Consider the following 13,415-nt stretch of genomic DNA (forward strand, 5'->3'; position numbering starts at 1 on the left):
GACACGAAAAAAACATTTGGCGCCAAGACAGGTTGCTATACAAATAGAATCAAACTAAGGGGTGTCACAATGACATCACTTCCTAACCAAAAAATTAAAGGGCAACCCATCAAATATAGGTAGCAGCCAAGTAAAAGACATTTAAAAAGAATAAAAATATACAATACATCCTAAAAAATATGTAAACATGCCCAACATACCTAAAATGGTACATTAAATTAGAAAAATTATTAATTTGTAACTATTGTATCTAATACAAACAGTATATCAATAGGAGCAAAGGACACTGGACTTAATCTTGCCTAAAAAACATAGAGCAAAGGGGATAAGTTAAAAATCAAACAAGTCAGTCGTGCCTCTAAAAGGTAGTAGTTGGTCATTTCTTAGTGGTAAAGTCTGTCCTATATACCAAATGGTCAGCCGATCAACAGAGGGAAAGAATACTTAAAAATATGTAACTAATTTTACAACTATCACAGGAGACCTTATTTTGTATAACTTTTCATTTTTAATAACACTGAGATGTTGCAGTTGTCATTCAAGCCTGGACAGTGGAAGGCATTAAGTTTAACCTGCCATTCTAATTCACGAAGTTCAAGTAGTAAAGACAAAGGCCCCCCTCTGATGTTGCATGGGATATGATCAATACCCATAAAATGGAATTGATGGTCAGGAAAATTTTCTAAATGCTTCGCTAAAGCATTCTCTAGTTTACCGGATCTAATGGCATAGACGTGTTCGTAAATACGTTGCCGTAGTTTACGATCCGTCTTGCCAATGTAAAATGCAGGACAGAATTTACAAAAGGCTCCATAGATGACAGACATCGTATTACAATTAATAGTGTGGTAAATGTAATATTTAATGTCGTTCACAACAAAGAAACTACCTGTTTTAATAAATTGACACCAATTACAGGAGCCACAAGTAGTGGAACCTTTACGTTTAATGTAATTGACCTCCTGCCTTATTTGCAACAGTTCTTTAAGGTTCTTACCTTTTCTAAAAACAACGCTAGGGAAAGGACCCAATTTTTCGAAAAGGTGGATATCATTCTTAATGAAGTCCCAGTTTTTCTTCAAAATATTACAAATTCTCCCTGCATCACTGCTAAAGGCTGTTATAAAGCTAGTCGTGAACTTACAGTTAGTCGGAATGACCAAACTGTCACTGCTAGTTGTATTAAAAACATCAGTTGTACAATCAAATTGAACAGCTGGCGTTGCCGCAGCAGTCAGGACAGTGTGGGCCTTTAAAAGGGGTTTAAAGAACCCATTAACTTTCTTAGTCTCAATTTCGATGATAATTTCATCGACCAATGTATCAGGGTAACCCCTATTCAAGAATTGGTTTTTAAGGAAAAGGCACTCTTCCTTAAATGCCAGGTCCGAATTGCACATGCGAACAGCTCTAACGAGCTGGCCCTTAACAATAGCCCTTTTCTGTTTGAAAGGGTGCTGACTGGAAAAGTGCAAAAGTGAGTTACAATACGTGGGTTTTCTAAAAACTTTCGAATGGTACATCTTATTCACAACATCCTTCGTAAGGTTCACATCCAAGTAATCAATAGCAGTAGTAGAAAAAGTATATGTAAACCTCAAGAAGGAAGTGGTATGATTCATATAATCAACTAAGGACAGAGCTTCTAATTCGTTACCTTTGAACAAGATGAAAATATCGTCCAGGTAACGTGTATAGAAGCAAATCTGATCACTGAAGGAAGGGTTAGATAGAATGAAATTGGTTTCCCAAAAGGCCATGAATGTATTGGCCACACTGGCTCCACAAGGGGAGCCCATGGCTATCCCTTGTTTTTGTAGGAATATGTTGCCATTAAAGATGAAAAAATTGGAGTCAAGGACTATATCAAGCAAGTCGGTGACTATACTAATTTCATTAGTTGTGGCACCCAAGTTATCTAGTTTTACCCCAACCCACTCAGTAGCTTCCTGATGTGGTATCGATGTGTATAAGTCAACCACATCTATTGTAAGGAAGTTCAGGTCGTTGTTGTAGTCGATGCTGTCAATACTAGTAAGAAAAGACCAAGAATCTTTACAAATGGACGGTATTTTCTTTAAATATTTTAAGATAATATGGTCTATGAGTTTGGAACTATTATACGTCATTGAAAACCTTCCATCAAAAAGTGCCCTCATGGGTGGGTTCTCAAGATTCTTATGAATCTTGGGGATGCCAAACATCATTGGCACTTTGGGAAATGGAATATCCAAAAAATTGTACAAATCCATATCAATTCTCCCTTCCAGAAACATGTCTCGGAGGTAACCCCTGATTCTCCTATTGTTACCATTCATTTCACTAACTGATGATGGACAATAAGCTGGGGAATTTAATACAGAGGACATTTTATCAATATACATGTTGTTATTGAAGATGACAAGACCTCCCCCTTTGTCAGGTTTTATAGCCCGAATAGGGAGTAATTTTGGTGATATTTTGAGAAACATGTCCTTTGGGCTTGTGGTTGGTGTATTTAAGTTGTCTAATGTCCAGCTCACAAACATTTTCAAACACCTTTAACACTGAATGAAGGGGAGGATTGAAGGTACTAGGGACTTTCAGCCCTGCCAAGGATGGAACCATCGAGTTGTAAAAAATTAAGTCCAAGTTGAGCTTCCTAGTGTAACACTTTAAGTCCAAAATGGTCTTGGTAAGATCAAAACCAGAAGAAGGAACAAAAGTGTTACCACGGGACATGATTTCAACAAGTTCAGGTGCCAGTGTAGCATCAGAAAAGTTGTAAATAGTAAAGTCACCCTTCAGGTTCCGTTGAATGCGTAGAGGAAAAGACCCCAGGTTATCCACTACTGTATTACAGGACAAAGGGATTAGTTGTTCCTGGTCCGGCTCCTCGTTTGGTACGGTCGTTGTGGAGATTGTCCTAAAAAATTGTTGTTGTTATTGTGGCCAGAATTAAGTCCAGAGTCAGAGTAGTTGTTCTTAAATCTGTCAAAGTTGTTACTTGACTTGGTATACTGTCTGTTAGAACGTTTAGGTTTTGGGACAGGTGCATTATGTTCAGCTAGGTTGTTACCAGAACCTGTAGAAACTGCTTCAGGTTCAACCCCATCAAGACTCCCAGACCCAGTATTATGTCCTGGTTGGAGTTTAGGGTATGCACATGACTGACTGTAAGCAGCTCTGTCTCTATTGAGCTTTTTAATTTTATTCTGTTTTAGTCTTGTCATTAGCCCCTCAATACTAATGAAAATTCTATCATAGTCAAACTTAAATCGAAGAAATTGAATATCCGATTTAATATTATTGTCCAATAGTTTGACCTCCTCTGTTAAACAGGTAATGTTCAAAGAATAGTGCTTAATAAGCAGTTCTAATAGTTCGGCCCCCTGTCTTTGAAACAGTGTAGACAAATCAGATAAAAATTCAGCCCCCTGAATAAGACCAGAAGGGGAGAACGAAGAACGGAGGCCCTTAGGCACTACGTTCTCATTGAGGCATTGTTGGAAGTAAGATACCCCCAACTGCAGCTTTTTTAGTTTGACCAGTTTAATGTCAAGTGATTTCAAATTGCTAGTAATAGAATCAACTGCAGAAGAATGCGACTCACCCATAGAAGCCGGTCGTCCAGTAGAATTCACCCCCGAAAAGGTGAAAGCATCCAAGTTGTTAATCCACTGTGAAATGGATGTGACGCCAATAAGCTCTCTATTCTGTGAGTCGGAATTATCTCCAATCCTATCCCTGCCTTCTGGATCCGTAGTTGGAACTAGGCAAGGGCGCTCTACTGGTTCAGTAGAAGCCGAAGTGGAAGAACTGTTCAACGGACGTTGTCCGGCTGGTATGCTGGGCGATGGAAGCCTAGAGGAGCTGATGTTTTCAAGCGCCTCCATACGTGAATGCAACGCATCCAGTTTCTGTGACAACGTACACAGAATGTTGTTCAAGTCTATGTCAGCATTCCGATCCTTCTTGGCTTGTAAACCACCTTCCGATCTGAAGATGGCAGGGGTACTGGGGCTGCTCAATCTCCCCGAAGCCATAAAAACGAAAACTGATGAAGAAAAACAGCAACACAAACTGGAAAAACAAAAACGGCAAGTGAGCAGTGAGCAGTACTTCCAGGAAATCTCCTGCAACCAAATGAATGCTGACAGACAAAGTAGATAAAACTGAACGCAGCTTTATTAGTCAAAATAAAAGCGTTTTCGCTGTCAATAAGGGTGGCAGCTTCCTCAGAATAGACACGAAAAAAACATTTGGCGCCAAGACAGGTTGCTATACAAATAGAATCAAACTAAGGGGTGTCACAATGACATCACTTCCTAACCAAAAAATTAAAGGGCAACCCATCAAATATAGGTAGCAGCCGGACCAGGAACAACTAATCCCTTTGTCCTGTAATACAGTAGTGGATAACCTGGGGTCTTTTCCTCTACGCATTCAACGGAACCTGAAGGGTGACTTTACTATTTACAACTTTTCTGATGCTACACTGGCACCTGAACTTGTTGAAATCATGTCCCGTGGTAACACTTTTGTTCCTTCTTCTGGTTTTGATCTTACCAAGACCATTTTGGACTTAAAGTGTTACACTAGGAAGCTCAACTTGGACTTAATTTTTTACAACTCGATGGTTCCATCCTTGGCAGGGCTGAAAGTCCCTAGTACCTTCAATCCTCCCCTTCATTCAGTGTTAAAGGTGTTTGAAAATGTTTGTGAGCTGGACATTAGACAACTTAAATACACCAACCACAAGCCCAAAGGACATGTTTCTCAAAATATCACCATTGAGCAGAGAAACGCTTTGTCAGACTTTAAATTACTCCCTATTCGGGCTATAAAACCTGACAAAGGGGGAGGTCTTGTCATCTTCAATAACAACATGTATATTGATAAAATGTCCTCTGTATTAAATTCCCCAGCTTATTGTCCATCATCAGTTAGTGAAATGAATGGTAACAATAGGAGAATCAGGGGTTACCTCCGAGACATGTTTCTGGAAGGGAGAATTGATATGGATTTGTACAATTTTTTGGATATTCCATTTCCCAAAGTGCCAATGATGTTTGGCATCCCCAAGATTCATAAGAATCTTGAGAACCCACCCATGAGGGCACTTTTTGATGGAAGGTTTTCAATGACGTATAATAGTTCCAAACTCATAGACCATATTATCTTAAAATATTTAAAGAAAATACCGTCCATTTGTAAAGATTCTTGGTCTTTTCTTACTAGTATTGACAGCATCGACTACAACAACGACCTGAACTTCCTTACAATAGATGTGGTTGACTTATACACATCGATACCACATCAGGAAGCTACTGAGTGGGTTGGGGTAAAACTAAACAACTTGGGTGCCACAACTAATGAAATTAGTATAGTCACCGACTTGCTTGATATAGTCCTTGACTCCAATTTTTTCATCTTTAATGGCAACATATTCCTACAAAAACAAGGGATAGCCATGGGCTCCCCTTGTGGAGCCAGTGTGGCCAATACATTCATGGCCTTTTGAGAAACCAATTTCATTCTATCTAACCCTTCCTTCAGTGATCAGATTTGCTTCTATACACGTTACCTGGACGATATTTTCATCTTGTTCAAAGGTAACGAATTAGAAGCTCTGTCCTTAGTTGATTATATGAATCATACCACTTCCTTCTTGAGGTTTACATATACTTTTTCTACTACTGCTATTGATTACTTGGATGTGAACCTTACGAAGGATGTTGTGAATAAGATGTACCATTCGAAAGTTTTTAGAAAACCCACGTATTGTAACTCACTTTTGCACTTTTCCAGTCAGCACCCTTTCAAACAGAAAAGGGCTATTGTTAAGGGCCAGCTCGTTAGAGCTGTTCGCATGTGCAATTCGGACCTGGCATTTAAGGAAGAGTGCCTTTTCCTTAAAAACCAATTCTTGAATAGGGGTTACCCTGATACATTGGTCGATGAAATTATCATCGAAATTGAGACTAAGAAAGTTAATGGGTTCTTTAAACCCCTTTTAAAGGCCCACACTGTCCTGACTGCTGCAACGCCAGCTGTTCAATTTGATTGTACAACTGATGTTTTAATACAACTAGCAGTGACAGTTTGGTCATTCCGACTAACTGTAAGTTCACGACTAGCTTTATAACAGCCTTTAGCAGTGATGCAGGGAGAATTTGTAATATTTTGAAGAAAAACTGGGACTTCATTAAGAATGATATCCACCTTTTCGAAAAATTGGGTCCTTTCCCTAGCGTTGTTTTTAGAAAAGGTAAGAACCTTAAAGAACTGTTGCAAATAAGGCAGGAGGTCAATTACATTAAACGTAAAGGTTCCACTACTTGTGGCTCCTGTAATTGGTGTCAATTTATTAAAACAGGTAGTTTCTTTGTTGTGAACGACATTAAATATTACATTTACCACACTATTAATTGTAATACGATGTCTGTCATCTATGGAGCCTTTTGTAAATTCTGTCCTGCATTTTACATTGGCAAGACGGATCGTAAACTACGGCAACGTATTTACGAACACGTCTATGCCATTAGATCCGGTAAACTAGAGAATGCTTTAGCGAAGCATTTAGAAAATTTTCCTGACCATCAATTCCATTTTATGGGTATTGATCATATCCCATGCAACATCAGAGGGGGGCCTTTGTCTTTACTACTTGAACTTCGTGAATTAGAATGGCAGGTTAAACTTAATGCCTTCCACTGTCCAGGCTTGAATGACAACTGCAACATCTCAGTGTTATTAAAAATGAAAAGTTATACAAAATAAGGTCTCCTGTGATAGTTGTAAAATTAGTTACATATTTTTAAGTATTCTTTCCCTCTGTTGATCGGCTGACCATTTGGTATATAGGACAGACTTTACCACTAAGAAATGACCAACTACTACCTTTTAGAGGCACGACTGACTTGTTTGATTTTTAACTTATCCCCTTTGCTCTATGTTTTTTAGGCAAGATTAAGTCCAGTGTCCTTTGCTCCTATTGATATACTGTTTGTATTAGATACAATAGTTACAAATTAATAATTTTTCTAATTTAATGTACCATTTTAGGTATGTTGGGCATGTTTACATATTTTTTAGGATGTATTGTATATTTTTATTCTTTTTAAATGTCTTTTACTTGGCTGCTACCTATATTTGATGGGTTGCCCTTTAATTTTTTGGTTAGGAAGTGATGTCATTGTGACACCCCTTAGTTTGATTCTATTTGTATAGCAACCTGTCTTGGCGCCAAATGTTTTTTTCGTGTCTATTCTGAGGAAGCTGCCACCCTTATTGACAGCGAAAACGCTTTTATTTTGACTAATAAAGCTGCGTTCAGTTTTATCTACTTTGTCTGTCAGCATTCATTTGGTTGCAGGAGATTTCCTGGAAGTACTGCTCACTGCTCACTTGCCGTTTTTGTTTTTCCAGTTTGTGTTGCTGTTTTTCTTCATCAGACTACAAAGCACCCTTGATAAAATCATCTCCCCAGAACAATTAGGATTTATGAAACATAGACAACTATGTGATAATACGTTTACTTTAGATACCATAATAACTCTCTTAACGAAAGACAAGCACCCAAGATATTCCCTTACAATTGATGCCTCTAAGGATTTTGCAAATGTAGACCTAGACTTTTTATTCCTGACTATGTCACATTTTAATTTTCCTCAATATTTTATAAAGATCATTAAAAATGCCCTATAACAATGCCACTACCACACTTTTCATAAAAAGAATACATTCCCAACCCATAAAGATAACAAATGGAACCCAACAAGGTTTTCCACTGTCATCATTCTTGTTTAACCTATACTTAGAGCCATTATTGCTCTATATTATCCCAAAACATATCACCGCAACCCCATCATCTATAGCACAATTGTGAAATATTTGGCTTTCGCCAATGATTTTGATATCTATTTTGAGCTCCTTAACACAGATCTGCATAAAATACTAACCTCAAATGAAAACTTCTCTAAAACAGCAAACTACAACATGAACCCCCAAAAATCCTCTATTTTTCCTCTAAATCCATGTATCCACAAAGTATCCTATTTCCCCTCAGCTGGCATACCTTTTAACTATACATTAAAATATCTAGACATAAATTTTTCCCATATTTACAAGGAACTGCTCAAAACAAATCTTCAAAAAACATGGGAAAAAATCAAACAAGGTCTTTCAAGATGGGAAAACATAAACCTATACATCCTGTCCAAAGCGGCCATCATCAAAATGAACATCCTTCCTAAAATTAAATTCCAACTAAAATCTATCAGTTTAAAAATTCCAAAAAGATTCTTCACATCAATGGAAAAAGCCCTCTTTAAATTCTTATGCTACCCCAAAACAAAAAGAATCTGTTACCAAAAATGGACACTTCCAAAAGAAAAAGGAGGTTTGGGTCTTCCAGATTTCAATATGTATTATCACATAATAAAAGCAAACTGGCTAATTCAGATATCAGAATACGATGGTACCAAAAACATATGGTCCCCCACCTGGGTTACCAATTATACTCTTTGAACATAAACTGCAAAGCTATTACCTTTCCCAATTCCAATCACAAACTCTTCAACAAAATGCACCCAGTAATTAAAAGCAGAATAATAGCTTTTCAATCTTTATTTGCATCTGTCAATCTACAAAATACACTAGTTATGCTAAAACTCATCCATATGAACCCAAATATAAAACTCTATAATAAAATGATTGATCTTAAATTATTCCCATTAATCAAAGATATATCTGTATGGCATATCCTACAATACAATGAATTTTCATTTGAAAACTTAAGATTGCAACTAAAAGTGCCACATAATTATGACCCTATACTTAGATTATATCCTTAATTAGAATGAATTATCCCAATTATAAAACAGCTATACAAAAAATAGAAACAACCCGAAGTATAATCAAATCATTATCTACAAGAAAGAAAATGATTTCACAATCTTACAAACTAATAAGTGGAATTAAACACCAATCTACATTATTACACTCAAAACATTGGAAAGATACAAATAAAAGGGTTCATATTAGAAGAATGAAAACCCTAAACCACGAACGCTCACATGAGCAAAAATGCCAGTGATTGAAGTTGCTATTGTGGGGGTCTGTGCCCCCACACCCCCCGCTAACTATACATTCTAACTCCGAGGTCGCACTACAGTGAGGAAAGGGCAAATATCCCACTCCTCACTGTAACACGACCCCGCAATCCCACTTTCGATTCCCAGCATTTTTGCTCATGTGAGTGTTCGCAGTTTAGGGTTTTCGTTCTTCTGATATGAACCCCAAATAAAAATATCTCAAGAGAACAAAAACGAAAAGCCATAATCAATACTCTAAAACTAACCCCTTTTAAAAACCTAATATACACACAAATTATGATTAACAACAATGCCTATTACACTCCAGCTGTCCTTAAAAAATTGACTATAAAAAGGAATCACTCTATCCTTTCTGCTCCCAAGCAAATGTTGAGATTCTCCATATCTTTTGGAGTTGCAAAAATATTTTTAAGCTTTGGTGCTGTTTAAGAGCGCAACTTGAAAAAATAGGGTATGAGAAAAACACCTTTTCCTGGGAAATTACTATTTTACACATAATCCCAAGTTCAATCAAGGGAAACCATGAACATATTTTAATTACAATATGTGCCCTACTTAAATTCTACATAACTAAAAACTGGATACACAACAACACAATCTCATGGGAAAACTTTAAAAGTATAGCAATCAAGTATATTACCTCCCATAAACTAGCTACTAAAAGCATGAAAAAAAAGAATTTACTTTCAAGTATAGTGGAAGTCCCTACTGGACACAATTCTAGCAAATAAACAAACCCCCTAGATAAAAAATCAAATACCAGTAGACCATACTAATTTTTACAATCCAGTTGAGTCATTATGAGTAGTTACAGATCGTACCCACTCTATGGCATCCAACACTGTAAAAGTATAAATTGTACATAGTTCACAAGTCTCACCAACCCTCCTCGACACTCAACAATTTTGTTTTCCATACCAAATCATATACAAAAACGATGCTATACAATAATCTGGTTTTGGAAGTACATCTCTTTTCTCAATTAGGGGTATCACCCCACCTTAACATAATGAGAGTGTGAATTTCTTTTTAAACGTTTTATGTATGGTGAGCTTGTATTTTTTGTTTGTAGGAATCTGTATATTACTTCTTTTGTATTGTTGTATTGTAAATGCAGAGTATTAAAAACAAGAAAAATTAATTTTGAAAAAAAAAAATGAAAAAAACTGAGTTGCTTGCTTTCATTTGACTGGACTGTATTCTACGGTATTTACTAAATGCAAAGCAGGTGAAACGTTAAAGATTTTAATATAATAAACAGTCTTTACAGATCATGTAGCCACTTTTTTGAAATGATGTATCTCATCTCTACCTATTTATAGTAGCAGTGGCTATCTACAGTTGTACATGTGTGCCTGTCTATGTCAGTATGCTACTAGCTAAAACACTAAATGTCATTTAGTCAGGTTCAAGCAAGAATTAAAAACATTGCAGGCTGTGTTAAAGTGTAGCTAAACATTTCATGGTACCTAGGGTGTGTCAACCAAGCATTTTATGTGACTATCTGAAAAGAGCATTATGTATTATATTTATATCTTTATTTAGGACTAGTAAATATATTTGGGTGCTTTGACAAATTATCAGATATTGTAAGTGAATCTTATTCCCGAGCTATATCACAAATTTAATTTACAAGAACTGAGTAACTAAAAAAAGTTAGAAATTTTCTATCCTTTAATGCTTGTCAAAACATACTGTTTTTAAAAATATACCCATTCAGTCTCTTACTCAGCATTCACTTCTTAATTTTAAGATCCAGTGTTACTAGATTCCCAGAGACGTTGTATAGACCACAATCTGTATTTGCAACAGAAGTGGCTATGCATAGAGAGGTACATGTTAGCAGTGACTCATTGCACTACATTTGTGCTCTAGTGCAATAAGCCCAATTGAGCAAAAAAGTACATTTATCTATATCTATATCTATATCTATATCTATATCTATATCTATATCTATATCTATATCTATATCTGTATCTGTATCTGTATCAGTATCTGTATCTGTATCCGTATCTATATGTCTATATCTATATCTGTCTGTCTCTCTATTTAACTACATGAGATTGACGTGTTCTGTCAGCTGTCAGCATCTTTGTCTATTCAATGCCAGTCTCTGACACTCATTCTGACTATCACAGATCTTCTCTCCCAAAAATGTATCCACCTCTTTACTGGATGCCCCCTTTTTCTCTTGCCTCCTTCCTGTCTTTCCCAAATCTTCCTCACCAGATTGTCTTCTGCATTTTTGCACTTGTTCTCAGACTACCCTAATCTGTTTCATATGACATGTTCTGCAATTGAAGCTACTTTGACTTCTGCTCTAATGTCCTCATTTCTTTATCTGTCTCACAGTGTGCAGCCTACTAGCTGTCTCAGGCACTTCATCTCCATCACCTCTAGGTTCCTCATCTGCTCTGCCTTTACTGCCCAGATATCTGTACCATACAGTGGTACTGGTTGCACCACTTTTTTGTACACCTTACATTTCAGCTTCTTTGGCATTCTTTTGTCTGGCACTAAACCTGACACTCTCACCAGGTGTCTGCAGCCCCTTTGATTCTAGCTCTGACCTCCTCATCCAGACTTCCATTCTTTTAAATCATCCCTTGCAGATACTTGAAGCCGTTAACCTGCTCTACAATTTACCTTCAGTCTCAGTTCTCAGCTTCTTCTGATTTCCTCCATTGCTGCCATTACAGCTGTCTTATCTATACTCAGTTTCAACTTATGTCTCTTCAGTTTTGCATTCCATTTCTCTATCCTTTAGTGAAGTTTTGCTAAGATTCTGCCTGTAATGACACATTGTCTGCATACAGCAACTTTGTTGATCTGTCCCCTTTGACCTATTTACTAACATAGTCAGTCACCAGTATGGACAGCAGTGAGTTCAGAATTAAACCCTGATGCACACCCACTCCTAATTAGACCCCATCTGTCAGACCAAATATTGCTCATACTTCAGTCTTTGGGTCCTTGTATATAGCCTGTACCAATTTTACCAGTACTTTGGGGACTTCAAGTCACTCCAGGACTGCCCAAATCAGCTTTCTTGGGGCCTTCCTATATGCCTTCTACAAGCCTAGGAATTCCCAGTTGGACTCTTTCCTCATCTCTACCGTCTTCTCAACTATCTGTCTCACTATTAACATTGGGCCAGTTGTGCTGCATCCTGATCTGAAACCAAACTGCTCATCTCCCATATTAATTTCTACTTCTCTGCAGATTCATTTGTCAATCACCCTCTCCAAAACCTTAATGCAGTGTGATAGGAGTTTTTCCCTGTCTCATACAACATCTTTTTCATAGATGCTGTTACCTCATCTGAGCCTGTTGCTTTCCCTGACTTCATTTTCCTTAGTGATATTCTTACTTTTTCTATGATGGACTCCTCTTTTTCTTTCATCATATGCTGTGTCTTAGGCAGTATAGCTTCAGTAGGTTTTCTTTATATAGAAGCTGCCGGAAGTACACTTTCCATCTGCCTTTGATGTTCCATGAATTGGTAGCCGTTTGGTGGTGACATCCATTATGGAGGGTGGCTATCTTTTTTATCTTTCTGTCTTTGCCTTTCACCCTGATAGAGTTTCTTTGAGCCATCTACTATCTTTCCATAGCCTGGTAGAGTTCCGCTGATGCCTTGTTCTTTCCTATTGCAATTCCACTCTTGGCATCTTTGTCAGCCAATCCGTATTCTTTCCTAGCCTGGTCCATCTTTTCTATCTGCTACTTTTTCCAGCACTCCTTCTTTCTTTTGATGACTTCTTGGGCTTCTGTATTCCACCACCAAATTTCCTTATGTACCTTATTTCCATGCCTGGATCAGCCACATATCTGTTCTGTAGTTCTCATACATGCTGTTTTGAGGCACTCCCATTATTCATCTCCAACTATTTCTTCTTCTTCTTTTTGAAGTGTTATTGCCCTTTTTCCTTGAACTGTTGTGCTTTCTCTCCAGCTGAATGTGGCTGATTGTTACATTGGGGTGATTTTGCAGTAACTGATTTTACCCCAGTGCCTTTTCCTTACTAAGAGGAAGTCTACTCGAGCTGCATGTTGGTCCCTCTTGTGTATGATCTTGAAACTGTCTTTCTTTCAGAGCCATATGTTGGTCACCACCATGCCATTTACCAGACAGAAGTCTAGAATGGCCTCTTCTTTTTTATCCCTGTTTCTTTAACCACATGGACCCAGGTAAACTTCATATCCTGTTCTGTCTGTCATGATAAGTGCATTCAGGTCACCCATTATAAACACCAATTCACGTTGTCTTGCATATCTAGTAGCTCCTGGAACTGCTGTCTGAATGCATTCTTTTCC

This window comes from Protopterus annectens, chromosome 1.part1 (assembly GCF_019279795.1).
Source record: "Protopterus annectens isolate FY-2018-M chromosome 1.part1, PAN1.0, whole genome shotgun sequence".
Classification (NCBI taxonomy): Eukaryota; Metazoa; Chordata; order Ceratodontiformes; family Protopteridae; genus Protopterus; species Protopterus annectens.